The sequence below is a fragment of the Dendropsophus ebraccatus genome, chromosome 14, assembly GCF_027789765.1.
Source record: "Dendropsophus ebraccatus isolate aDenEbr1 chromosome 14, aDenEbr1.pat, whole genome shotgun sequence".
NCBI classification, from domain to species: Eukaryota; Metazoa; Chordata; class Amphibia; order Anura; family Hylidae; genus Dendropsophus; species Dendropsophus ebraccatus.
In genome coordinates this window covers 54,002,651-54,029,669 of record NC_091467.1, presented here as the reverse complement: position 1 = coordinate 54,029,669, position 27,019 = coordinate 54,002,651, and the positions used below count along the sequence as shown (strand labels likewise).

The 27,019-nt window shown below is 48.2% G+C and overlaps 6 non-coding genes and 6 pseudogenes across 6 annotated transcripts; all 12 read right to left on the bottom strand.

Annotated features, from left to right (window-relative positions):
* Positions 1 to 2,300: 2,300 nt before the first annotated feature.
* Positions 2,301 to 2,491, bottom strand: LOC138773265 (U2 spliceosomal RNA). The gene has a single exon (XR_011359973.1). It is a non-coding gene; the product is annotated as a U2 spliceosomal RNA (small nuclear RNA).
* A 931-nt stretch (positions 2,492 to 3,422) lies between these two features.
* On the bottom strand, positions 3,423 to 3,613 carry LOC138773264 (U2 spliceosomal RNA). Its single transcript, XR_011359972.1, has one exon. It is a non-coding gene; the product is annotated as a U2 spliceosomal RNA (small nuclear RNA).
* A 923-nt stretch (positions 3,614 to 4,536) lies between these two features.
* Positions 4,537 to 4,708, bottom strand: LOC138773463 (U2 spliceosomal RNA; annotated as a pseudogene).
* Positions 4,709 to 10,183: 5,475 nt separating this feature from the next.
* On the bottom strand, positions 10,184 to 10,326 carry LOC138773672 (U2 spliceosomal RNA; annotated as a pseudogene).
* A 935-nt stretch (positions 10,327 to 11,261) lies between these two features.
* On the bottom strand, positions 11,262 to 11,454 carry LOC138773503 (U2 spliceosomal RNA). Its single transcript, XR_011360153.1, has one exon. It is a non-coding gene; the product is annotated as a U2 spliceosomal RNA (small nuclear RNA).
* A 1,431-nt stretch (positions 11,455 to 12,885) lies between these two features.
* Positions 12,886 to 12,964, bottom strand: LOC138773164 (U2 spliceosomal RNA; annotated as a pseudogene).
* A 923-nt stretch (positions 12,965 to 13,887) lies between these two features.
* Positions 13,888 to 14,078, bottom strand: LOC138773263 (U2 spliceosomal RNA). Its single transcript, XR_011359971.1, has one exon. It is a non-coding gene; the product is annotated as a U2 spliceosomal RNA (small nuclear RNA).
* A 919-nt stretch (positions 14,079 to 14,997) lies between these two features.
* LOC138773597 (U2 spliceosomal RNA) lies at positions 14,998 to 15,235 on the bottom strand (annotated as a pseudogene).
* Positions 15,236 to 20,332: 5,097 nt separating this feature from the next.
* Positions 20,333 to 20,479, bottom strand: LOC138773700 (U2 spliceosomal RNA; annotated as a pseudogene).
* A 931-nt stretch (positions 20,480 to 21,410) lies between these two features.
* On the bottom strand, positions 21,411 to 21,601 carry LOC138773260 (U2 spliceosomal RNA). Its single transcript, XR_011359969.1, has one exon. It is a non-coding gene; the product is annotated as a U2 spliceosomal RNA (small nuclear RNA).
* Positions 21,602 to 22,536: 935 nt separating this feature from the next.
* Positions 22,537 to 22,727, bottom strand: LOC138773259 (U2 spliceosomal RNA). Its single transcript, XR_011359968.1, has one exon. It is a non-coding gene; the product is annotated as a U2 spliceosomal RNA (small nuclear RNA).
* A 915-nt stretch (positions 22,728 to 23,642) lies between these two features.
* Positions 23,643 to 23,863, bottom strand: LOC138773582 (U2 spliceosomal RNA; annotated as a pseudogene).
* Positions 23,864 to 27,019: the final 3,156 nt, after the last annotated feature.

Here is a 27,019-nt window from a genome sequence, read left to right as displayed (position 1 = left end):
ACGGATAGGACATGACATGCAACTTCGGCCACCATGTTTTCACTCGGAGCGCAAGTGGACTATAGACGCCCCATCTCTCTCTCATCCTTCTTCTCCGGGACACCGGCAACCTGATGTAAAGGCCAATGTCCCTACTCCTTCTAAAAAAGGAACATCCGTTGGAATAGTTGACACCGGATAAACAGCGTCCCGACCAGGACTTACATCACCTTCACTAGACGGCGAAAGCAAAACTCTCGCCCTTTTGGGCGCCAAGTCCAGGGCTTCCTCCAAAGGCCTTGTAGAGGAAAAATCCCCCTGGCCACCACCTCCACTTTCCAACTCTGCCGGGCTTTCACTCCAGGAGAGAGTGGGAGTTTCAGGCCCCGTGCCTTCCACCTCCCCCTCTCCTTGCACACTGGCTTCATGAGAGATTTCACTCTCCACCGGGGACACCTCCATCTGCACAGTCTCCTCCACCTCCACACGCTGCTCACTCTGAGGCCTTTCTTGGCCAGAACCCACCACCTCTGCATAACGCCTTCTTGTGCGCAATTCACAATCCTTGAAAACATGACCTTCACCACCACACACATTGCAGACAATTGCGTTTGTACACTGTCCAGCCAAGTGCCCTCCCTGATGACACCGTCCACATTTTGTCTCTGTGGCTTTACAATCCTCTTGCATATGCCCAAAATTCTTACATTTACGACAAAATCTGGGTGCATTGGGAAAGAACAAATATCCTCTGTCCCTTCCAATGGCAAAATTCAAGGGAGGATAGCGAATCCCACCAGGACTCTCTGGGTCTTCATGGAAAATTACGAAAAACTTATATTTTCCCGTCCACAAGGATTCACTGTTTTGGACCCTGTGAGAGAAGCTAACAGCCGCACAATGTCTTCGCAAAAAGGCCACAATGTCTTCCTGTGGTACATGGGGGTTATACATAAAGACCACAAGCGGCACTTCTCCCCTGCTGTATAAAACCGTAAAGGTTAGGCCATCTAAAACGGACTCAGCAGATTTCTCCTGGAGCATGCGGTACAATTGGTGACAATATGCAGCAGCGGTAAAGACCAACACAAAAGTTCCTTTCTTAGGATCTTGTAGGCACAAAATACTTTCGCGCTTTACATTCAGGGTATGATACAAAACATCATTCACCAATACCTTCAAACTGAAGTGCTCCTCCTTCCCGGCTTCCACATCAATCCTGAATCCGTTCTTGACCCGAGGTTCCCCGGTCCCGGCATAGCGCACCTTGACGCCCATGGCTGCGATCGCTCTCTCTAGTCTTCAGCCGCCCCCAATGGGAGCTAAGCTTCCGACACCCTTCAACCAGACCAACACTTGGTCTTAGCCAAAAGGCCGAGAAGCGATGGCCACAACGGTTTCCCGAAAACTCCCCTTCTCGGACACCACGTCCTTCTTGTTAAGGCGAAGCCAGACATACATACATACCCTATTATGCGCTCCACCCTCTCAGATGGCGGACCGGACGTGCTTTCACACTGCATCTCCTATTGCCTAGCACTGCCTCTGTCTTCCTTTCTGCTCTCAAATCTGAATAGCTCCACCCCCCAATCACACTGCGTCTGCTTCCACCTGATGGATGGCAGACATACACGTCTCTGTCTCTGTCTCCGTCTCTGTCTGGCATACATGACATGCAGCTAGCTCTTTGGCTGGCTGTCTCTGTAGCTGGCTGGCTGTCTCTGTGGCTGGCTGCCTAGCTGGCTAGCTTATTATTAGTACCTACCTACCTACCTACCTACCTATCTATCTATCTATCTATCTATCTATCTATCTATCTATCTTATCTAATGTATCTAATCTATCTATCAAAGAACATGGAGGGTGAATTCTCCCAGCTGGAGCCGTAGGCAGGCAGCATCAGCAGGATACATCGGCCATCGGCCACCAGGAAATACAAAGGAAACGGTTTAATAAACGGCACCTACCTTTCCACCTACCTGCTCGGTCGCTTGACCGGCTGCAACTGAGCTGCTTGTTGTGCTGGCAGCTGTGTATAGCAGCAAAGCCTTGATGACATCACGTCCCGCGATGACATCACCAGCACTGGCCCGGCAGCCAAGTTGTAAACAAGTCTGGCAGTTGGTTGCCATGGCAACAGAGGCCAGCAAGTCTTGGACAAACAAACTTTTCGTAGCCACACTCGGGGGCTAATTTTTCGGGGTCGGTCCACCTGCGCACAACACACTCGAGGGAGGGATGTTTCTTGCAACACAGTAGTTTCAGGTGCAGCCGGCTTGTTTCCTTCTTCATTCTTTTGCTCTGTTTTTTGCAAACTCATTAGGGGGTGCACTGAACCTGGAGGCACTGCAATACCAGGTCAATGCCTGGAGAGGACAGAGCAAGCTCTTTTTCCATCTCCCTGTTCTAAAAATCCATTTAATATATGGTCCCCAGATAGGGGACGTATCAGATATTAAACTGATAAGAACAGATACTACACTTGATCTTAGCCAAAAGGCCGAGAAGCGATGGCCACAACGGTTTCCCGAAAACTCCCCTTCTCGGACACCACGTCCTTCTTGTTAAGGCGAAGCCAGACATACATACATACCCTATTATGCGCTCCACCCTCTCAGATGGCGGACCGGACGTGCTTTCACACTGCATCTCCTATTGCCTAGCACTGCCTCTGTCTTCCTTTCTGCTCTCAAATCTGAATAGCTCCACCCCCCAATCACACTGCGTCTGCTTCCACCTGATGGATGGCAGACATACACGTCTCTGTCTCTGTCTCCGTCTCTGTCTGGCATACATGACATGCAGCTAGCTCTTTGGCTGGCTGTCTCTGTAGCTGGCTGGCTGTCTCTGTGGCTGGCTGCCTAGCTGGCTAGCTTATTATTAGTACCTACCTACCTACCTACCTACCTACCTATCTATCTATCTATCTATCTATCTATCTATCTTATCTAATGTATCTAATCTATCTATCAAAGAACATGGAGGGTGAATTCTCCCAGCTGGAGCCGTAGGCAGGCAGCATCAGCAGGATACATCGGCCATCGGCCACCAGGAAATACAAAGGAAACGGTTTAATAAACGGCACCTACCTTTCCACCTACCTGCTCGGTCGCTTGACCGGCTGCAACTGAGCTGCTTGTTGTGCTGGCAGCTGTGTATAGCAGCAAAGCCTTGATGACATCACGTCCCGCGATGACATCACCAGCACTGGCCCGGCAGCCAAGTTGTAAACAAGTCTGGCAGTTGGTTGCCATGGCAACAGAGGCCAGCAAGTCTTGGACAAACAAACTTTTCGTAGCCACACTCGGGGGCTAATTTTTCGGGGTCGGTCCACCTGCGCACAACACACTCGAGGGAGGGATGTTTCTTGCAACACAGTAGTTTCAGGTGCAGCCGGCTTGTTTCCTTCTTCATTCTTTTGCTCTGTTTTTTGCAAACTCATTAGGGGGTGCACTGAACCTGGAGGCACTGCAATACCAGGTCAATGCCTGGAGAGGACAGAGCAAGCTCTTTTTCCATCTCCCTGTTCTAAAAATCCATTTAATATATGGTCCCCAGATAGGGGACGTATCAGATATTAAACTGATAAGAACAGATACTACACTTGATCTTAGCCAAAAGGCCGAGAAGCGATGGCCACAACGGTTTCCCGAAAACTCCCCTTCTCGGACACCACGTCCTTCTTGTTAAGGCGAAGCCAGACATACATACATACCCTATTATGCGCTCCACCCTCTCAGATGGCGGACCGGACGTGCTTTCACACTGCATCTCCTATTGCCTAGCACTGCCTCTGTCTTCCTTTCTGCTCTCAAATCTGAATAGCTCCACCCCCCAATCACACTGCGTCTGCTTCCACCTGATGGATGGCAGACATACACGTCTCTGTCTCTGTCTCCGTCTCTGTCTGGCATACATGACATGCAGCTAGCTCTTTGGCTGGCTGTCTCTGTAGCTGGCTGGCTGTCTCTGTGGCTGGCTGCCTAGCTGGCTAGCTTATTATTAGTACCTACCTACCTACCTACCTACCTATCTATCTATCTATCTATCTATCTATCTTATCTAATGTATCTAATCTATCTATCAAAGAACATGGAGGGTGAATTCTCCCAGCTGGAGCCGTAGGCAGGCAGCATCAGCAGGATACATCGGCCATCGGCCACCAGGAAATACAAAGGAAACGGTTTAATAAACGGCACCTACCTTTCCACCTACCTGCTCGGTCGCTTGACCGGCTGCAACTGAGCTGCTTGTTGTGCTGGCAGCTGTGTATAGCAGCAAAGCCTTGATGACATCACGTCCCGCGATGACATCACCAGCACTGGCCCGGCAGCCAAGTTGTAAACAAGTCTGGCAGTTGGTTGCCATGGCAACAGAGGCCAGCAAGTCTTGGACAAACAAACTTTTCGTAGCCACACTCGGGGGCTAATTTTTCGGGGTCGGTCCACCTGCGCACAACACACTCGAGGGAGGGATGTTTCTTGCAACACAGTAGTTTCAGGTGCAGCCGGCTTGTTTCCTTCTTCATTCTTTTGCTCTGTTTTTTGCAAACTCATTAGGGGGTGCACTGAACCTGGAGGCACTGCAATACCAGGTCAATGCCTGGAGAGGACAGAGCAAGCTCTTTTTCCATCTCCCTGTTCTAAAAATCCATTTAATATATGGTCCCCAGATAGGGGACGTATCAGATATTAAACTGATAAGAACAGATTTTTTTGATTGAAAATATCTTTATTACAATCAGTCGTCGTCAGGCATACATAAACTGTGACGCAGCACAGTTCAATAAATAAGACACTACATACTCAGCACCATGGTACAACATACAGCACAGGCTCCCTACGCTATACATCGTACCACCCGCTACACTAGCATTCCCGCATACCTTAACAATCCTAAAACAACAAACAATAAAGCAATACAGACAAGTGATGGGGTAAGGGGGGGGTGGGAAAGAGGGGGGTAGGGAGGGGAAATCACAGGCCCGAAGCTTTATTGAAAGACGACACAACACAAGGGGAGAGGGGGAAGGAGAGGGGTATCAATCCTCTTCTTCCTGGTCCGATCTGTCCATGATGGAATAGTCTCTGAGCAGGCTGTGGACCAGCCTGCGGCAGTCCAGAAAGGACATCCTCTCCTTCTTCAGAATGAGGCGGTTCCTGGCAAGCCATATAGCGTCCTTAAAACAGTTCATAAGGCGCCAGGCCTCCCGGGTTGCCTCATCGCCGAAATTCCCAGGGAACAGGCCGTACAGCACCGCGCAGTGCGTTAGCCTGTTCCTGGGCACACAGTCACTGAGTTCAAGTTCCAGGGCGTCCAACAGGCCCTGAGCAAACGGACACTGCCAAAAGAGGTGCAAAGATGTTTCCTCCACGAAGGGGCACCGGGGGCAGTACCGCGTTTTGCACAGGTTGCGGGCATGCATGAATGACCTCAAGGGCAGTCCCCCCTGAATGGCCATCCAAGACAAGTCCTTGTGCCCGTTGGTCAGCTTCGCCGAAGCCACATTTGTCCATACAGTCTCTGCGGTGGCCGCAGTGAGCCCTGGAACGAGCTCCATAGAGTCCTGTGCTCTGATGAGCTTGTGGACAGTTTTTGGCTTCCACAAGTCGGGCTTGAGTCCCTCCAGTTGGTGTTCCCTCACAAACTTGACGACGCCCCCGTAGAACCAGGGAGTGTGCCAGTTGTAAGGGATGGAGCTGTCCCACTTGTCCCAGCTCAGACCCCTCCAGAGGGGGAGGAGGAACAGGCGAGACATGGACCTGCCCGCAGAGCCATTTTTCTGTTGCAGAGTTCTCCGCACACAGTCACATACGAAGGCTGCCCGCAGCAAGGTAGGGATATCCGGAACACCTTTTCCGCCCTTGCGGGGTTCCTTGTACATCACGGAGCGCTTCACTCTGTCCATTTTGGAGCCCCAGATGAAACTAAACACGGTCCTGGTGATGGCCCTGCAGACGGTGACATGGGGGGGCCAGGCCTGTGCGGTGTACTGGAGCACAGGCAGAACTTCGTTCCTCAGGACCAATGCTTTGCCCTCAATGGTGAGGTGTCTGAGGCTCCACAGCCCGATCTTCGTATTGACCTTAGCCAATCGCTCTTCCCAGGACTTGAGGGCCGCGCCTTCCTTTCCGAACCAGACTCCAAGGATCTTGATGAAGTCCGGTTTGATGGTAAACGGGAAGGGGGCGGAGGAAGCCAGGTGCCACTCCCCGAAGAGCATAGCCTCCGACTTCCCGCAGTTGACCTTTGCCCCTGAAGCCTTTCCGAACTTCTCGCAGGTCTGGACGAGTGCGGTCACCGAACGCTGGTCAGCGCAGAAGACGGTCACGTCGTCCATGTACAGCGAGCACTTGACCTCGTGTCGATCGGGTCCGGGTACGGTGATCCCTCTGATCTCTCCGTTCTGCCGTATAGCCTCCGCGAAGGATTCTATAACACAAACAAAAAGGAGAGGTGAGAGAGGGCAGCCTTGTCTGACCCCAGAAAGAACCGGAAAGGGGTCAGTCTTCCAGCCGTTCACCAGTACCCTGCTGAAAATATCAAAATACATCACGTTAACAAAACGACAAAACATATCACCAAGTCCTAACCTACGCAGTGCCCTGCCCATGAACTCGTGAGAGACCCGGTCGAAAGCCTTCTCCTGATCAAGGCTGACCAGGGCCGCGTGTGCACGGCGGCTTTGGATGTAATGGACCGTGTCCCTCACTAGGGCGAGGCTGTCTGCGATCCTGCGGCCGGGAATGCCACAGGTCTGGTCCAGATGGACGACCTGACCGATGACCTTCTTCAGCCGGTTGGCCAGCACCTTGGCGAGGATCTTGTAGTCCACGTTCAAGAGAGAGATGGGACGCCAATTTTTCAAGTCACATCTCTCCCCCTTCCGCTTATACAGGATCGTGATCATACCCTCCCTCAACGACGGAGGCATTCTGCCCTCCACCACCATCTCCTCGTACAGCTCCAACAGGTCCGGGCAAATGAGATCCCCCAGCGCCACATAGAGCTCCGCCGGGAGACCATCACTGCCCGGGGTCCTGCCAGGCCTAAAGGATTTAGCGGCAGAGAGCAGCTCCCCCACCGTCAAGGGGGCGTCCATGGCCGACGCACCTGCGGGATCAACAACGTTAGTGATACCTGACAGGAACTCGTCGGCCACTTCGGAGTCGGTGGTCTTCGGGGCGTAGAGGCTGCGGTAGAAGCTAGTGACAACCCCCATCACGTCCTCTTTGCCCTTCCGCAAGCTTCCGGTCTCATCCCGCAGCTCAGTCAGGGGCGTGTGGCCGGCGTGGAGTTTCCTGAAAAAGAACGAGTTACATTTCTCACCCTTCTCCAGGTTCTCCACCTTGGAACGGAAGACGATTCGCTTGGATTCCTCCTCAAAGTGCCTTTGCAAGCTCTTTTTGGTCTCCTCCAGCTCCTCCTTCACGTCCCAGCCGCACCGGAGAAGGTCTTGCAGTGACCGCAGCTCGCGCTGCAGCCTCCTGAAGTCCCTCTTTCTTCCGCACGCCTGTTGACGACTCTTGGCCTGAAAGAAACTGCGAAATTGAACCTTAACAAATTCCCACCAATCACTAACACGCTCAAACATACATTTATCGTTGCGCCATACGATGTAGGCCTCTCTAAGCTCCTCCAGAACCTCCTCCTGAGCCAGCAGAGCACAATTCAGCTTCCAAGAGCCTGGGCCAGATGGGAAACCATGGCCCAGAACCCCTTGAAACAGAATGGCCCTGTGGTCAGAGAAGAAGCAGGGAACCATAGAGTGCCTAGTCTGCCTGACTGCTCGAGAGGCAAACACAAAGTCAATCCGAGAACGGAGCGAGCCATCGGGGCGGCTCCATGTATAATTAACAGAGCCGTTCCCGATGGACCCAACAACGTCCTGCAAGGATGCTTCAGTCACCATCTCGATGAGCAGTTTGGATGTGACATCCAACTTGACAGATGTCCCAGAACTGCGTCCGTCCGCTTCAATGGGGCAGTTGAAGTCCCCACCCAACACTACAGCCCTGGAGGTTGCGAGCTGGGCCCGCAGGGCCTGGAATAGTTCCAGACGCGCACCCTTCTCAGGAGAGGCATACACATTGATGAGCCTTACGGGCTCCCCCGCCCAAGAGCCGTCTGCAATTAGCAATCTGCCACAGACAAGCTCCTGAACAGAATCAAGTGTAAAGTTGCCTCCCCTGATCAGGATGGCGACCCCTGCGGACTTACAGTCGCCCCCGCCGGACCAGTAGGAGGGACCGTGGGACCACTGCCTGGCCAGATGGTTGTAGGACCTAGAAGAGGACAGAGCACATTCCTGCAACATATACACATCGCACAACTGAGCATTTAAAAACGAAAGAACTGTCTGGAATCTAGACCTATCTCTCATACTCCGCACATTTAAGCTAAAGATGGAAAGATTAGCCATGGGGAGAAAAGAAAAGGGTTAGTCACAGACTCATACGATACCACTCCGGTCGGGCGGATCCTCTTCTTCGGGGCCCGCCGGCCCGACCCATTCCCGTATGCACTCCTCCAGCGCCTCTTTCAGGTGTGCATTCTCTGGGACGTCCTCGAAGTCGAAAGCCTCCGGTTCGTCGACCAGATTCTCCACCACCTGATCCATGTCGCTTTCCTCCGGGAGGTCATCTTCGCAGACCTCGATGATCTTTTTCTTGGAGGTCTCAGCCGATGGGCTGTCCCTCACTTTCCTCTTCCTGTCGGGAACCACTGTGGGGACAAGAGGGGGAAAATCCTCCAAGGAGAGAACCACAGCAGCGGGAGGAAAGGTTAGTGCTGCTGGGTTGGGGGAGTGGGGTGGGAGGGTGGGGGTAGGGGCGGGGGACAGGGGACCCACTGAGGCAATGGGATAGGGGAGGGATTCCTCAGTGGGGGTGGGCGGGGAGGGAGAGGGGGGAGGGGGGGAAGGAGGGGAGGGGGAAGGGGTAGGGAGGGCGGGGGTGGGGGGAGGGTTAGGGGCCGTCGTCCTCTTACCCTCCTTCTTCTTCTTCTCCTTCTCCTTGGGCTTCTGCGCTGCTTGGGCTACGGCCGGCTGCTGGCCGGTCGGAGCTTTGGCAACCACTGATGCCCACGTTCTCTTTTCCCTCTGGGGGCAGGCCCTGTAGCTGTGGTCCGCATGGCCGCAGAGGTTGCAGGTTTTTGCCTTCGGACAGTCCTTGGTCCCATGCCCCGGCACTCGGCAGACTCTACAGGAATCTTCGCTGCAGTCCTTCGCCTGATGACCCTTCTTGCTGCATCTCCTGCAGATCTGCGGCATATCCGGGTAATAGATGAAGCCTGGAGCGTCACCCAAAGAGAAAGCCTGAGGCAGGTGCTGGAAACCGTCGTCCGATGACTCATCCCTGTTGAGCCTCACGACCACCGACCACTTGCCAGTCCAGAATCCAAGGCTGCTCAGGATCTTGGAGGGTTCCTTGACCACTGTGCAGTACCTTGCAAGGAATGTGGCGATGTCCTTGCCTGGGATGTACGGGTTAAGGATTGAAACCGTCACCCGCCTCTCCTCCCTTTGGATTAAGCAGTTGCTTACAAAGCGAGAGAAAGGGGATTCGGGCCTCGCTGCCTTTACCGCCTCCCAGTACCTCCTGCAGGTGTTGAAGGAGGCAAATGTCACATAGAAGATCCCCGTGAAGAAGAAAATGCTGAGGGTTTCAGCCTTGGAGAAACCCTGGTCCAGGACCATCTTCTTAGCGAACACATCCTCAGACATGTCCGGCTCTCTACCATCCACCTTCTTCAGTCGCATGGCCACCGTAGTGCGCATCCAGGGCCGCAGTGTAGGGACGCCTGGATCCGCAGCCTTGCTGGTCGTCGGCTGAGCTGGGGCGGCAGAGGAAGAGGCATCCACGACCCGGGCCTCCTGGCTCTTCCTCGCTTCCTTCTGCTGGGTCTTCTTCATCTCCGCTGCTGGTGCTGAAGAGGCCATCGCTTCTCCCAACGAGCTCTTTCCTGGTGGGCGGAGCTATGCAGATCCTCGTCGAAGGGGGCGGAGAGATGCAAATCCTCGTCGCCGGCTTCTTCGGGGTTCAGCGTCGTCCTTCTCGGGGTTCCGGGGCGTCTTCGTCGATCGTTCGTCGGCAGGCGGGATCGAAGTGGTTCTCCGGTCAAACCGTCGGGCACAGGACAATCGAGCAGCAGGCCGAGAGGAAGGTTCACTCTCGTTCCTGGGGAATAGCCCTACACCCAATAGCTGCAGTGAGCTTAAGACGAATTAAATCGCCGATGCCCAAAGGCCGAGTGCAGGGGGTACCCCAGGACCTGAGCCGTCAAGTCAAGGCAGTTCAGTAAGACAAGATACTACACTTGATCTTAGCCAAAAGGCCGAGAAGCGATGGCCACAACGGTTTCCCGAAAACTCCCCTTCTCGGACACCACGTCCTTCTTGTTAAGGCGAAGCCAGACATACATACATACCCTATTATGCGCTCCACCCTCTCAGATGGCGGACCGGACGTGCTTTCACACTGCATCTCCTATTGCCTAGCACTGCCTCTGTCTTCCTTTCTGCTCTCAAATCTGAATAGCTCCACCCCCCAATCACACTGCGTCTGCTTCCACCTGATGGATGGCAGACATACACGTCTCTGTCTCTGTCTCCGTCTCTGTCTGGCATACATGACATGCAGCTAGCTCTTTGGCTGGCTGTCTCTGTAGCTGGCTGGCTGTCTCTGTGGCTGGCTGCCTAGCTGGCTAGCTTATTATTAGTACCTACCTACCTACCTACCTACCTACCTATCTATCTATCTATCTATCTATCTATCTATCTATCTTATCTAATGTATCTAATCTATCTATCAAAGAACATGGAGGGTGAATTCTCCCAGCTGGAGCCGTAGGCAGGCAGCATCAGCAGGATACATCGGCCATCGGCCACCAGGAAATACAAAGGAAACGGTTTAATAAACGGCACCTACCTTTCCACCTACCTGCTCGGTCGCTTGACCGGCTGCAACTGAGCTGCTTGTTGTGCTGGCAGCTGTGTATAGCAGCAAAGCCTTGATGACATCACGTCCCGCGATGACATCACCAGCACTGGCCCGGCAGCCAAGTTGTAAACAAGTCTGGCAGTTGGTTGCCATGGCAACAGAGGCCAGCAAGTCTTGGACAAACAAACTTTTCGTAGCCACACTCGGGGGCTAATTTTTCGGGGTCGGTCCACCTGCGCACAACACACTCGAGGGAGGGATGTTTCTTGCAACACAGTAGTTTCAGGTGCAGCCGGCTTGTTTCCTTCTTCATTCTTTTGCTCTGTTTTTTGCAAACTCATTAGGGGGTGCACTGAACCTGGAGGCACTGCAATACCAGGTCAATGCCTGGAGAGGACAGAGCAAGCTCTTTTTCCATCTCCCTGTTCTAAAAATCCATTTAATATATGGTCCCCAGATAGGGGACGTATCAGATATTAAACTGATAAGAACAGATTTTTTTTTTTTTTAAGTTGGCTATCCCACAAAAGGGGATATCAACAATTTTATTCAAAACAAATTATTTACAACATAAAAGAATTTTAACTAATCAAAACATAATCAAAAACATAACACAAATCAAGGTCTCATACCGCCTTTGAAAGCAAAATAACATAATAAACGGATCATAACAAAAGATACTGAACTTGACTCCTCTAATCTACTAATAATACTTGGGGGCACTTTATAAGTTTCACAAAACCTTTTACCATGTTTTTCCACATGTGACCTGACTGCCTCACTTAAATGATTGCAGAAGGACTCCCTTTCTAGAGCCTCTACCTGCACCCAAAACTCTTTTGTCACACATTCAAGATCTTTCCTTTCCTCCTCTGTATAAGGTCTTCCAGACCCTGACTTTTCTTCCTCTATCTCCTTTTTCTTCTCTTTTTTTCTCTCTCCCTCCCTGGGAGCCCTCTTAACTGAAGGACCAGGGCTGCCCTCCCGCTCTGGGACCACCTCCTTCGGGACAATCTCCTCCCTACTCACTTTCCCAGGTGCAGGCTCATCCTTTTCTTTCTCCCTATTCCTTTTCCTTTTCTTAGGGCAAGAATCATACAAGTGATCAACACTACCACATAGATGACATGTTTTTCGCTGTTTGCACGTGTCAGGCAAATGTCCCTCCTTTTGGCACTTCCCACACCAAAGGACTGTACAATCATCTTTAACATGACCATAGTTCTTGCACTTCCTGCAGAAATCCTCCATGCCTGCATAAAACAGGTCCCCGTTGATCCGACCGATCTTGAACCGACCCGGCGGAACATCCAGGCTCCCATCCTTCCGGACTTTAAATTTCACAACAAATTTCCACTTCATTGTCCATAGTCCATATTGATTTAGGACCTTTCCTTTTGGGGTAACATCTTCACAAAATCTTGATAAATAATCTGTTATTTCTTCTTCTTCAATGTACGGACTGTACATCCTAACAGTCACTATACGTTCTCTCCTCGGAAAATGAGAAATAATGTCAGTTCCATTTAGCAATACATTTTCCCTCACACATTCCAGCTTACCCATAAGAAAGCTGTGATCCTCCTCTGAGCTCAGCACTAGGTCATAAACACCTCGTCTGGGAAACTCCAGTATGGCCAAGATCTGGTTCTTCTTCACTCCGAACAGCTTGATAAGAAGTTCCTCCACGATAAAGGCCAGTCCTTTCTCCTTTTTCCCAGCATCGTGCAAAATAAACCGGACACCATTCCGAATACGGGCATATAATGGTACTTCTCCGGTGGAAGATCCATCCTGGTTTGTAGCCTCCATAGCTTTAGGTCCAAACCAACGACTCCTGAACAGGAAAAAGGACACACAAAAGCACCTCACCTGCTAACCGCAGATAGGTGAGATCGCCTCTCGTTGCCCGGGGACTAATCCGCCTGCCAATTGCTGCATGGAGCCACTTCTCCAAGGCCAACAGGACGGGTACCCCAGGCACCTTCTGACCAGATCTCCTGTAGATACTACACTTGATCTTAGCCAAAAGGCCGAGAAGCGATGGCCACAACGGTTTCCCGAAAACTCCCCTTCTCGGACACCACGTCCTTCTTGTTAAGGCGAAGCCAGACATACATACATACCCTATTATGCGCTCCACCCTCTCAGATGGCGGACCGGACGTGCTTTCACACTGCATCTCCTATTGCCTAGCACTGCCTCTGTCTTCCTTTCTGCTCTCAAATCTGAATAGCTCCACCCCCCAATCACACTGCGTCTGCTTCCACCTGATGGATGGCAGACATACACGTCTCTGTCTCTGTCTCCGTCTCTGTCTGGCATACATGACATGCAGCTAGCTCTTTGGCTGGCTGTCTCTGTAGCTGGCTGGCTGTCTCTGTGGCTGGCTGCCTAGCTGGCTAGCTTATTATTAGTACCTACCTACCTACCTACCTATCTATCTATCTATCTATCTATCTATCTATCTTATCTAATGTATCTAATCTATCTATCAAAGAACATGGAGGGTGAATTCTCCCAGCTGGAGCCGTAGGCAGGCAGCATCAGCAGGATACATCGGCCATCGGCCACCAGGAAATACAAAGGAAACGGTTTAATAAACGGCACCTACCTTTCCACCTACCTGCTCGGTCGCTTGACCGGCTGCAACTGAGCTGCTTGTTGTGCTGGCAGCTGTGTATAGCAGCAAAGCCTTGATGACATCACGTCCCGCGATGACATCACCAGCACTGGCCCGGCAGCCAAGTTGTAAACAAGTCTGGCAGTTGGTTGCCATGGCAACAGAGGCCAGCAAGTCTTGGACAAACAAACTTTTCGTAGCCACACTCGGGGGCTAATTTTTCGGGGTCGGTCCACCTGCGCACAACACACTCGAGGGAGGGATGTTTCTTGCAACACAGTAGTTTCAGGTGCAGCCGGCTTGTTTCCTTCTTCATTCTTTTGCTCTGTTTTTTGCAAACTCATTAGGGGGTGCACTGAACCTGGAGGCACTGCAATACCAGGTCAATGCCTGGAGAGGACAGAGCAAGCTCTTTTTCCATCTCCCTGTTCTAAAAATCCATTTAATATATGGTCCCCAGATAGGGGACGTATCAGATATTAAACTGATAAGAACAGATACTACACTTGATCTTAGCCAAAAGGCCGAGAAGCGATGGCCACAACGGTTTCCCGAAAACTCCCCTTCTCGGACACCACGTCCTTCTTGTTAAGGCGAAGCCAGACATACATACATACCCTATTATGCGCTCCACCCTCTCAGATGGCGGACCGGACGTGCTTTCACACTGCATCTCCTATTGCCTAGCACTGCCTCTGTCTTCCTTTCTGCTCTCAAATCTGAATAGCTCCACCCCCCAATCACACTGCGTCTGCTTCCACCTGATGGATGGCAGACATACACGTCTCTGTCTCTGTCTCCGTCTCTGTCTGGCATACATGACATGCAGCTAGCTCTTTGGCTGGCTGTCTCTGTAGCTGGCTGGCTGTCTCTGTGGCTGGCTGCCTAGCTGGCTAGCTTATTATTAGTACCTACCTACCTACCTACCTATCTATCTATCTATCTATCTATCTATCTTATCTAATGTATCTAATCTATCTATCAAAGAACATGGAGGGTGAATTCTCCCAGCTGGAGCCGTAGGCAGGCAGCATCAGCAGGATACATCGGCCATCGGCCACCAGGAAATACAAAGGAAACGGTTTAATAAACGGCACCTACCTTTCCACCTACCTGCTCGGTCGCTTGACCGGCTGCAACTGAGCTGCTTGTTGTGCTGGCAGCTGTGTATAGCAGCAAAGCCTTGATGACATCACGTCCCGCGATGACATCACCAGCACTGGCCCGGCAGCCAAGTTGTAAACAAGTCTGGCAGTTGGTTGCCATGGCAACAGAGGCCAGCAAGTCTTGGACAAACAAACTTTTCGTAGCCACACTCGGGGGCTAATTTTTCGGGGTCGGTCCACCTGCGCACAACACACTCGAGGGAGGGATGTTTCTTGCAACACAGTAGTTTCAGGTGCAGCCGGCTTGTTTCCTTCTTCATTCTTTTGCTCTGTTTTTTGCAAACTCATTAGGGGGTGCACTGAACCTGGAGGCACTGCAATACCAGGTCAATGCCTGGAGAGGACAGAGCAAGCTCTTTTTCCATCTCCCTGTTCTAAAAATCCATTTAATATATGGTCCCCAGATAGGGGACGTATCAGATATTAAACTGATAAGAACAGATTTTTTTTTTTTTTTTAAGTTGGCTACCCCTTACAACGGGGGCTTTCTTTATTTAAGTCAACAAATTATTACAAAAACAAAGTATTTTTACAAGGATAAAAATGTACAATAAAATACAATTTTTCCAATAAAATACAATTGTTTTGCATAAAAACACATAAAATCATATTAAAAGGGACTTGGTGGACTTATATCACAGAGCTCCATTCACTTAAAAACCATTTTCTTGCTAAAACAGGGAAATGCTTTCTGTCCAATAAATAATAATAATACATCTCATTAAGACAAATGGTTAAAATGTCCTTCACAGATAAAACCTCATGTTTGTATAATAAAATATTCCTGGCCTTCCACAGAGCTGCCTTCACACAGTTTATAGTCTTCCATGCCATGATTTCTTGAGTCCTTGTTGGGCATTCCAAGCAACCATAAAAAACAGCAGCGTGATTCAGTTCTTTAAGTCCAGTAATTCTTTTTATCAGAGGGGATATTTTAGTCCATACGTGTTGCGTGTAAAAACAAGTCCAAAACAGATGGTGCACGGTCTCTGCTTCCTGGCAGCCTCCCCTCGGACAGATCGCTGAGTTGGTTAAACCTCTTCGGTGCTGGAATGCCCGGCATGGAAGACACTCGTGGATGCAGCTCCAGGCCAGGTCTTTCTGTGGATTAAAAATATAATTAGCATTGGCCATTTCCCATATTTTTTTACATTTTTCTTCATTAAAATTTTTAATAGGAGCAATAAAACCACTTTCCTTCACAGCCTTTAAAATCTTTTTACTGTTTGTCAAGTTTTGAGTGCTTTTCCCCTTCAGACCATAAAAACTAACTGTTGTCTCTAAAATCTTATAATGCTTGGGTAGATTAAAAGCGTACGGGGAAGTTAAAATGGTTGAAAACCACCCGTTTCTCCTCATAAAATACCCAGTATTAAAACGTATAAAATAAGACCAGTAGTTCTCTTTGGACAGGGAGTTAAAACACATGCTAAAAAACTTGATTAAAAGAAAGGCTTTAAAATCAGGAAAGTCCTTACCACCCATCTTCTTAGGTTTACATACAGTTTCTCTTTTTAGCTTTTCCATCTTGGAGCTCCATAAAAAGGTAAAACAAGCTTTGGTTATTTTTTTAAGAACAACTTCTGGAGGGGGAAACACCATACTTAAATACAATAAAAGAGGTAAAATCACCATTTTGGTAATTAAAACCCTCCCCTCCATCGTCAGCTTTCTCATATTCCACATACATAGCTTTTGGTTTACTTTTTGCGCCACCAAGTCCCAGCTACTAAAACCATTGTTTGACTCATTGAAGGAGACACCTAAAATCTGCACAGTATCGGACACCGGAACAGGAATGTCTCTTAAAACCATTCCACTTATATTTAAAATGCTGCTTTTGTTTAAATTAACTTTAAAACCGGAGGCACAAGAAAAAAACTGGATCTGCTTCAAAGTTTTTTGAAGCGATGGGGCGTCCCTGCAAAGCACCGTGACATCATCCATGTACCCCACTGCTTTGGCCTCGAGTCCCCCTCCTCCCGGCAGGGGGACTCCGTGAATCTGTTTGTCTCTCCGAATGGCACACATTAGAGGCTCTAAGGCGCAGATGAAAAGCAGTGGGGACAAGGGACACCCCTGCTTCACTCCGGATTTTAAAAGAATGTTCCGTGTCTTAAAACCATTTACTAAAATTTTACTTGTGCAGCCTTGATAAAACGCTTTAAGAGATAATAAAAAACCCTCCGGTATACCCATTTTTTCTAAAACCTTAAAAAGATAAAAATGCGATACCCTGTCAAATGCCTTTTCGAAGTCTATGGATAAAACGGCAAGTTGTCCTTTTCTTGACTGGGTATCGCTGATCACGTCCTTAATAAGGTTTAAAATGTCCCAGATGCTTCTCCCGGGTACCCCACAGACCTGATTGCAATGGATTAGCTTGTCGATCACGGCCTTCAGACGGTTTGCACACAGTTTGGCCATGATCTTGTAGTCACAATTCAGAAGGGTGATTGGTCTCCAATTCCTCAAACTCGACCTGTCTCCCTTCTTGAAGAGGAGGGAGACATCACCCTTCTTCCACGACCCCGGGAGAGCTTTGGACTTAAAAACATCGGTTAAGAGATTAAAAAGGTCGTCCTTTAAAATCCCGTAAAAAGTCACATAAAATTCTATGGGTATACCGTCGGGCCCAGGTACCTTACCTGTCTTAAAACTTTTAACAGTCTCTAAAACCTCCTGCTCCGTGATGTTCTGTAATAAAAGGGACTGGGAGACAGGGTCTAAAACATTAGTGATCTCCTCCAATGAGTCATTTAAAAAACATTCATCAATGTTTTTTGTGTTAAAAAGATCCGCATAAAATTCATACACTTTTGTTAAAATACCCTGTACATCATTTTCATCATCAATATTGTCAATTAAAACTTTCTTTTCCGTAACTTTCTTAAAAAAGTACCTGGAGCAGGTCTCGTTCTCTTCCAGATGTTTTATTTTAGAACGGAATATCAGTTCTTTCCCTTTCTGCTCCAGGCACTGAGAGATCTCTTTCCTTATATCAATAATCTCTTTTTCTACTTCAATACCGTGATCTCTGAACTTGTACAGGGTTTGCAGGCGAGTATTTAAAAGGTTAAAAAAGGCACGTTTCTCCTTAGCTTTTGAAATCCCAACGTCTATAAAAAATTCTTTTATCTTTAATTTCATTTTTTCCCACCAAGCACTGATGGGAATGTTGGGATTTCTTACTCGCCTGCAATCCTTATAAAAAGTGATAAAATCAGATAAAACCTGCGGATCTTCTAAAAGGGACACGTTTAATTTCCAGGCATTCTTACCAGTTCTCCTGTTAAAATCGCTTTTCACTTTAAAAAACAATAGCTTGTGATCTGAAAAAATATTCGTAAAAAGATCACATTTAAAAGGCAGTACTTGATAAGAGCAGAAAATAAAATCAATTCTAGATTTGCAATTGACGTTACCCCATGTAACGCCGGCTTCCTCAGGTGCATTCATATTACATTTCTTAAAAACATCGGTGAGTTTAAAATCTAAAACAATATTCTTAAGCATGGAAGACGTCTTATCATAGTTTCTACTCACTGAGGTTGAAAGCCGGCGTTCCCCCCTTAAAATACAGTTAAAATCACCTGCTAAAACAAGAGGTTCAGAATCGTTAATAAAAAGCGGTAAAACTTCTAGCATTCTAGCTCTTTCATTTTTTTCAGGAGAACCATAAAAGTTTAAAAACTGCCATTTAATACCATTGATAAAAGCTTTTACAAGTAAAATTCTGCCTGGTAAAATTTCAATAAAAGAATCAATTAAAACGTTCCCTTTAAAAAGTATGGCGACCCCTGCTGATCTGGATTCGTTGGATCCAGACCAGATTGACGGACCGTGCACCCAGTCGTCTTCATATTTCTTATACGTCATGCAATGCGGGATGCTGCACTCCTGCAGGAAGAAGACGGAAGCAGCAAAAACCGTCAGATAATTAAAAAGGGCAACCCTTCTCACTTTTGCCTGTAGACTTCTTACGTTAAGTGAGAGACCGGACAACTCAGCCATTGGAGAGTGTAAAGGAAATCAATCTCGCAACAGGACTACAACTCTCCGGCTACACCAGAGACCCCACTCGAGCTCTCATATCCCCCCACGTCCGAGTCTACTGTGCACATGGACGATGCCGGGGATGAACTACCGTCGCTCAAGTGACTCCCCGGACCCCAGGCAGCAGTAGGGGCCACAGTGTCACCCCATACAGAACATACGGGCAGCACGGTTTGTTGGGTTCCCGACTCACTTATTTCCGCTATCCCCTCCGCAGGGGTGGGATGTTTGCTTATTGCGGTTTCCGGCACCTCAGAGATGGTGACCCCTGAGGCCCCCTCCTGGCAGAGAGGGGGCGGGGTGCCCCGGCGTGGGGCCTTTGGAGGAGCGTCACTTGGTTTCCCCACAACGGTGAGTACTTCCATCGGCTCCTCCTGCACCACCTCCGAGTAGAGCCGGGACCCGGAGCCCTTGCGCCGCTTAACCGTGGCCTCACCACCGGGGTCTTTCCACTCTGGCACAGCCTGTACCGAAGGCTGTTGGGCCAGAGAGCCGGCGCCAGTCGGCACACCTTCCACCCCAGTTTCCTGGGGAGGGGCCTCCTTCCGGCCACCAGCTCTCTTTTTCCCCGTCCTCTGCGCCTTAGGGCCCTCTGCCGATCTCTCTAGGGGAGTCACTGATGTGTCCATTGCATCACCCGTCTCCGGCTCTTGTGGGGGGGCACTTTGGGTCTCTGGTTGCCCAGGCTGGTGTCCTGGTCTAGGCTTGGGTTGCCCTGGCTGCTCCGTCTTTCTCGGTCTGTGGGGACAGTTTGCATACAGGTGACCGATGTTGTGGCAAAAATTACATCTGGCTCCTTGACGGCACTCTTGTGTTTCATGTTCGGAGCTGCCACATTTCTTGCATGTACTGTCACACTGTTCTTTTGAGTGCCCATATTTGTGACATGCCCTGCAGAAGTCAGGCATTCCCGCAAAGTAGAGGTCGCCACACATGTTGTTCAATTTAAAACGTGCTGGTGGTAATCTCACTCCCCCTACAAAGTTGGGGTCGTTAATGCACGTAACTAAAAACCGCCATTTTGAGGTCCAAATACCAAACTCGTTCATAATCTTCCCCTGACACTTCACGCTCTTAAAGTAGGCTGCCAGGAAGGCTTCCACGTCTTTTAGACTAGCGAAAGGGGAATACATCTTAATCACTACAAGTTTGGTAATATCGAGGACGTGCTCAATGATCTGGACCCCCCCAAGCTTCGGATGTTCCTTCCCGGGAATACTCGCCACGAAATCTCGAAAGATTCCCTCTTCGGTGAACGATACATCGTATATCCTACGCTTGGGGTAGTCCTGGATCGCCAATATCTCTCGCTTCTGGATGTTAAAAATTCCCATGAGCACGTCCTCCACGACAAACTTCAGCCCTCGAGTGTCTTCCGTATCACCTGTGAGTATGACTCGCACAGTGTTCTTAATCCGGGCATAAGCCGGTACGGAACCTGGATCCGCATCCATGGTTCTCGATGGTACGCAACGTAACGCTCTGCTTCGCTCCGTAAAGCTCCGCTCCGCAACGCTCCGCTCCGCCCTCCCTTGATCCGAAGATCGCAGGAGGCGATCGCAACCCGTTGTCTGGGGACTAAGCCGCCTGCCTATAGCAGCATGGGGACAATCCCCCAAGGCCGACAGGACGGGTACCCCAGACACCTCTTGACTTCGAAACAAGTGCAGCAACAGGTACTACACTTGATCTTAGCCAAAAGGCCGAGAAGCGATGGCCACAACGGTTTCCCGAAAACTCCCCTTCTCGGACACCACGTCCTTCTTGTTAAGGCGAAGCCAGACATACATACATACCCTATTATGCGCTCCACCCTCTCAGATGGCGGACCGGACGTGCTTTCACACTGCATCTCCTATTGCCTAGCACTGCCTCTGTCTTCCTTTCTGCTCTCAAATCTGAATAGCTCCACCCCCCAATCACACTGCGTCTGCTTCCACCTGATGGATGGCAGACATACACGTCTCTGTCTCTGTCTCCGTCTCTGTCTGGCATACATGACATGCAGCTAGCTCTTTGGCTGGCTGTCTCTGTAGCTGGCTGGCTGTCTCTGTGGCTGGCTGCCTAGCTGGCTAGCTTATTATTAGTACCTACCTACCTACCTACCTACCTATCTATCTATCTATCTATCTATCTATCTATCTATCTTATCTAATGTATCTAATCTATCTATCAAAGAACATGGAGGGTGAATTCTCCCAGCTGGAGCCGTAGGCAGGCAGCATCAGCAGGATACATCGGCCATCGGCCACCAGGAAATACAAAGGAAACGGTTTAATAAACGGCACCTACCTTTCCACCTACCTGCTCGGTCGCTTGACCGGCTGCAACTGAGCTGCTTGTTGTGCTGGCAGCTGTGTATAGCAGCAAAGCCTTGATGACATCACGTCCCGCGATGACATCACCAGCACTGGCCCGGCAGCCAAGTTGTAAACAAGTCTGGCAGTTGGTTGCCATGGCAACAGAGGCCAGCAAGTCTTGGACAAACAAACTTTTCGTAGCCACACTCGGGGGCTAATTTTTCGGGGTCGGTCCACCTGCGCACAACACACTCGAGGGAGGGATGTTTCTTGCAACACAGTAGTTTCAGGTGCAGCCGGCTTGTTTCCTTCTTCATTCTTTTGCTCTGTTTTTTGCAAACTCATTAGGGGGTGCACTGAACCTGGAGGCACTGCAATACCAGGTCAATGCCTGGAGAGGACAGAGCAAGCTCTTTTTCCATCTCCCTGTTCTAAAAATCCATTTAATATATGGTCCCCAGATAGGGGACGTATCAGATATTAAACTGATAAGAACAGATACTACACTTGATCTTAGCCAAAAGGCCGAGAAGCGATGGCCACAACGGTTTCCCGAAAACTCCCCTTCTCGGACACCACGTCCTTCTTGTTAAGGCGAAGCCAGACATACATACATACCCTATTATGCGCTCCACCCTCTCAGATGGCGGACCGGACGTGCTTTCACACTGCATCTCCTATTGCCTAGCACTGCCTCTGTCTTCCTTTCTGCTCTCAAATCTGAATAGCTCCACCCCCCAATCACACTGCGTCTGCTTCCACCTGATGGATGGCAGACATACACGTCTCTGTCTCTGTCTCCGTCTCTGTCTGGCATACATGACATGCAGCTAGCTCTTTGGCTGGCTGTCTCTGTAGCTGGCTGGCTGTCTCTGTGGCTGGCTGCCTAGCTGGCTAGCTTATTATTAGTACCTACCTACCTACCTACCTACCTACCTATCTATCTATCTATCTATCTATCTATCTATCTATCTTATCTAATGTATCTAATCTATCTATCAAAGAACATGGAGGGTGAATTCTCCCAGCTGGAGCCGTAGGCAGGCAGCATCAGCAGGATACATCGGCCATCGGCCACCAGGAAATACAAAGGAAACGGTTTAATAAACGGCACCTACCTTTCCACCTACCTGCTCGGTCGCTTGACCGGCTGCAACTGAGCTGCTTGTTGTGCTGGCAGCTGTGTATAGCAGCAAAGCCTTGATGACATCACGTCCCGCGATGACATCACCAGCACTGGCCCGGCAGCCAAGTTGTAAACAAGTCTGGCAGTTGGTTGCCATGGCAACAGAGGCCAGCAAGTCTTGGACAAACAAACTTTTCGTAGCCACACTCGGGGGCTAATTTTTCGGGGTCGGTCCACCTGCGCACAACACACTCGAGGGAGGGATGTTTCTTGCAACACAGTAGTTTCAGGTGCAGCCGGCTTGTTTCCTTCTTCATTCTTTTGCTCTGTTTTTTGCAAACTCATTAGGGGGTGCACTGAACCTGGAGGCACTGCAATACCAGGTCAATGCCTGGAGAGGACAGAGCAAGCTCTTTTTCCATCTCCCTGTTCTAAAAATCCATTTAATATATGGTCCCCAGATAGGGGACGTATCAGATATTAAACTGATAAGAACAGATACTACACTTGATCTTAGCCAAAAGGCCGAGAAGCGATGGCCACAACGGTTTCCCGAAAACTCCCCTTCTCGGACACCACGTCCTTCTTGTTAAGGCGAAGCCAGACATACATACATACCCTATTATGCGCTCCACCCTCTCAGATGGCGGACCGGACGTGCTTTCACACTGCATCTCCTATTGCCTAGCACTGCCTCTGTCTTCCTTTCTGCTCTCAAATCTGAATAGCTCCACCCCCCAATCACACTGCGTCTGCTTCCACCTGATGGATGGCAGACATACACGTCTCTGTCTCTGTCTCCGTCTCTGTCTGGCATACATGACATGCAGCTAGCTCTTTGGCTGGCTGTCTCTGTAGCTGGCTGGCTGTCTCTGTGGCTGGCTGCCTAGCTGGCTAGCTTATTATTAGTACCTACCTACCTACCTACCTACCTACCTACCTATCTATCTATCTTATCTAATGTATCTAATCTATCTATCAAAGAACATGGAGGGTGAATTCTCCCAGCTGGAGCCGTAGGCAGGCAGCATCAGCAGGATACATCGGCCATCGGCCACCAGGAAATACAAAGGAAACGGTTTAATAAACGGCACCTACCTTTCCACCTACCTGCTCGGTCGCTTGACCGGCTGCAACTGAGCTGCTTGTTGTGCTGGCAGCTGTGTATAGCAGCAAAGCCTTGATGACATCACGTCCCGCGATGACATCACCAGCACTGGCCCGGCAGCCAAGTTGTAAACAAGTCTGGCAGTTGGTTGCCATGGCAACAGAGGCCAGCAAGTCTTGGACAAACAAACTTTTCGTAGCCACACTCGGGGGCTAATTTTTCGGGGTCGGTCCACCTGCGCACAACACACTCGAGGGAGGGATGTTTCTTGCAACACAGTAGTTTCAGGTGCAGCCGGCTTGTTTCCTTCTTCATTCTTTTGCTCTGTTTTTTGCAAACTCATTAGGGGGTGCACTGAACCTGGAGGCACTGCAATACCAGGTCAATGCCTGGAGAGGACAGAGCAAGCTCTTTTTCCATCTCCCTGTTCTAAAAATCCATTTAATATATGGTCCCCAGATAGGGGACGTATCAGATATTAAACTGATAAGAACAGATTTTTTTTTTTTTTTAAGTTGGCTACCCCTTAAGATGGGGGCCTTCTTTATTTAGGTCAACAAGATATTACAAAACAAAATATTTTACAAGGATAAAAAAGCATAAATACAATTTTCTCAATAAAATACAATTTTTCCAATAAAATACATTGTTTTGCATAAAATCACATCATTCACGTTAAAAGGGACTTGGTGGACTTATATAATAGCGCTCCATTCACTTAAAAACCATTTTCTCGCTAAAACAGGGAAATGTTTTCTGTCCAGTAAAAAATAGTAATACATTTCATTAAAACAGATGGCTAAAATGTCCTTCACAGATAAAATCTCATGTTTATATAATAAAATGTTCCTGGCCTTCCACAGAGCTGCCTTCACACAGTTTATAGTCTTCCATGCCATGATTTCTTGAGTCCTTGTTGGGCATTCCAAGCAACCATAAAAGACAGCAGCGTGATTCAGTTCTTTTATTTCAGTAATTCTTTTTATCAGAGGGGATATTTTAGTCCATACGTGTTGCGTGTAAAAACAAGTCCAAAACAGATGGTGCACGGTCTCTGCTTCCTGGCAGCCTCCCCTCGGACAGATCGCTGAGTTGGTTAAACCTCTTCGGTGCTGGAATGCCCGGCATGGAAGACACTCGTGGATGCAGCTCCAGGCCAGGTCCTTCTGTGGATTAAAAATATAATTAGCATTGGCCATTTCCCATATTTTCTTACATTTTTCTTCATTAAAATTTTTAATAGGAGCAATAAAACCACTTTCCTTTACAGTTTTTAAAATCTTCTTACTATTTGACAAGTTTTGAGCGCTTTTCCCTTTAAAACCATAAAAACTAACTGTTGTCTCTAAAACCTTATAATGTTTGGGTAGATTAAAAGCGTATGGGGAAGTTAAAATGGTGGAAAACCACCCGTTTCTCCTCATAAAATACCCAGTGTTAAAACGAACAAAATAAGACCAGTAGTTTTCTTTGGACAGGGAGTTAAGACACATACTAAAAAACTTGATTAAAAGGAAGGCTTTAAAATCAGGAAAGTCCTTACCACCCATCTTCTTTGGTTTACTTACAATCTCTCTTTTTAATTTTTCCATCCTAGAGCTCCATAAAAAAGTAAAACAGGCTTTGGTTATTTTTTTAAGAACAACTTCTGGAGGGGGAAACACCATACTTAAATATAATAAAATAGGTAAAATCACCATCTTGGTAATTAAAACCCTCCCCTCCATTGTCAGTTTTCTCATGTTCCACATACATAGCTTCTGGTTTACTTTTTGTGCCACCAAGTCCCAACTACTAAAACCATTGTTTGACTCATTAAAGGAGACACCTAAAATCTGTACAGATTCGGACACCGGAACAGGAATGTCAATTAAAACCATTCCATTTATGTTTAAAATACTGCTTTTGTTAAAATTGACTTTAAAACCGGAGGCACAAGAAAAATACTGGATCTGTTTCAAGGTTTTTTGAAGCGATGGGGTGTCCCTGCAAAGCACCGTGACATCGTCCATGTACCCCACTGCCTTAGCCTCGAGCCCCCCCCCTCCCGGCAGGGGGACTCCGTGTATCTGTTTGTCCTTTCGTATGGCACACATTAGAGGCTCTAGGGCACAAATAAAAAGCAGTGGGGACAAGGGACACCCCTGCTTCACTCCGGATTTTAAAAAAATGTTCCGTGTCTTAAAACCATTTACTAAAACTTTACTTGTACAGTCTTGATAAAATGCTTTAAGAGACAATAAAAAACCCTCGGGTATACCCATTTTCTCTAAAACCTTAAAAAGATAAAAATGCGATACCCTGTCGAATGCCTTCTCAAAGTCTATCGATAAAACGGCAAGTTGTCCTTTCCTTGACTGGGTATCGCTTATCACATCCTTAATAAGGTTGAGATTGTCCCAGATGCTTCTCCCGGGTACCCCACAGACCTGATTGGAATGCACTATCTTGTCGATCATGGCCTTCAGACGGTTTGCACATAATTTGGCCATGATCTTATAATCACAATTCAGAAGGGTGATTGGTCTCCAATTCCTCAGACTCGACCTGTCTCCCTTCTTGAAGAGGAGGGAGACATCACCCTTCTTCCACGACCCCGGGAGAGCTTTGGACTTAAAAACTTCTGTTAAAAGATTAAAAAGGTCATCCTTTAAAATCCCATAAAAAGTCACATAAAATTCTATGGGTATACCGTCGGGGCCAGGTACCTTACCTGTCTTAAAACTTTTAACCGTCTCTAAAACCTCCTGCTCCGTGATATCCTGTAATAAAAAAGACTGGGAGACAGGGTCTAAAACATTGGTGATCTCCTTCAATGAGTCATTTAAAAAACATTCATCAATGTTTTTTGTATTAAAAAGATCCGCATAAAAGTCATACACTTTTTTTAAAATCCCCTGTACATCGTTTTCACCATCAATGTTATCAATTAAAACTTTCTTTTCCGTGATTTTCTTAAAAAAGTACCTGGAGCAGGTCTCGTTCTCTTCTAGGTGTTTTATTTTTGAACGGAATATTAACTCTTTCCCTTTCTGCTCCAGGCACTGAGAGATCTCTTTTCTTATGTCAATAATTTCTTTTTCTACTTCAATACCGTGATCTCTAAATTTGTACAGGGTTTGCAGACGAGTATTTAAAAGGTTAAAAAAGGCACGTTTCTCCTTAGCTTTCGAAATCCCAACCTTTATAAAAAAATCTTTTATGTTTAATTTCATTTTTTCCCACCAGGCACTGATGGGAATGTTGGGATTTCTTACTCGCCTGCAATCCTTATAAAAAGTGATAAAATCAGATAAAACCTGCGGATCTTCTAAAAGGGACACGTTTAATTTCCAGGCATTCTTACCAGTTCTCCTGTTAAAATCGCTTTTCGCTTTAAAAAACAATAGTTTGTGATCTGAAAAGATATTCGTAAAAAGATCACATTTAAAAGGCAGTACTTGATAAGAGCAGAAAATAAAATCAATTCTAGATTTACAGTTAGCGTTACCCCATGTAACGCCGGCTTCCTCTGGTACATTCGTATTACATTTCTTAAAAACATCAGTGAGTTTAAAATCTAAAACAATATTTTTAAGCATAGAAGACGTCTTATCATAGTTTCTACTCACTGATGTTGAAAGCCGGCGTTCCCCCTTTAAAATACAGTTAAAATCACCTGCTAAAACAAGAGGGTCAGAATCATTAATAAAAAGAGGTAAAACTTCTAGCATCCTAGCTC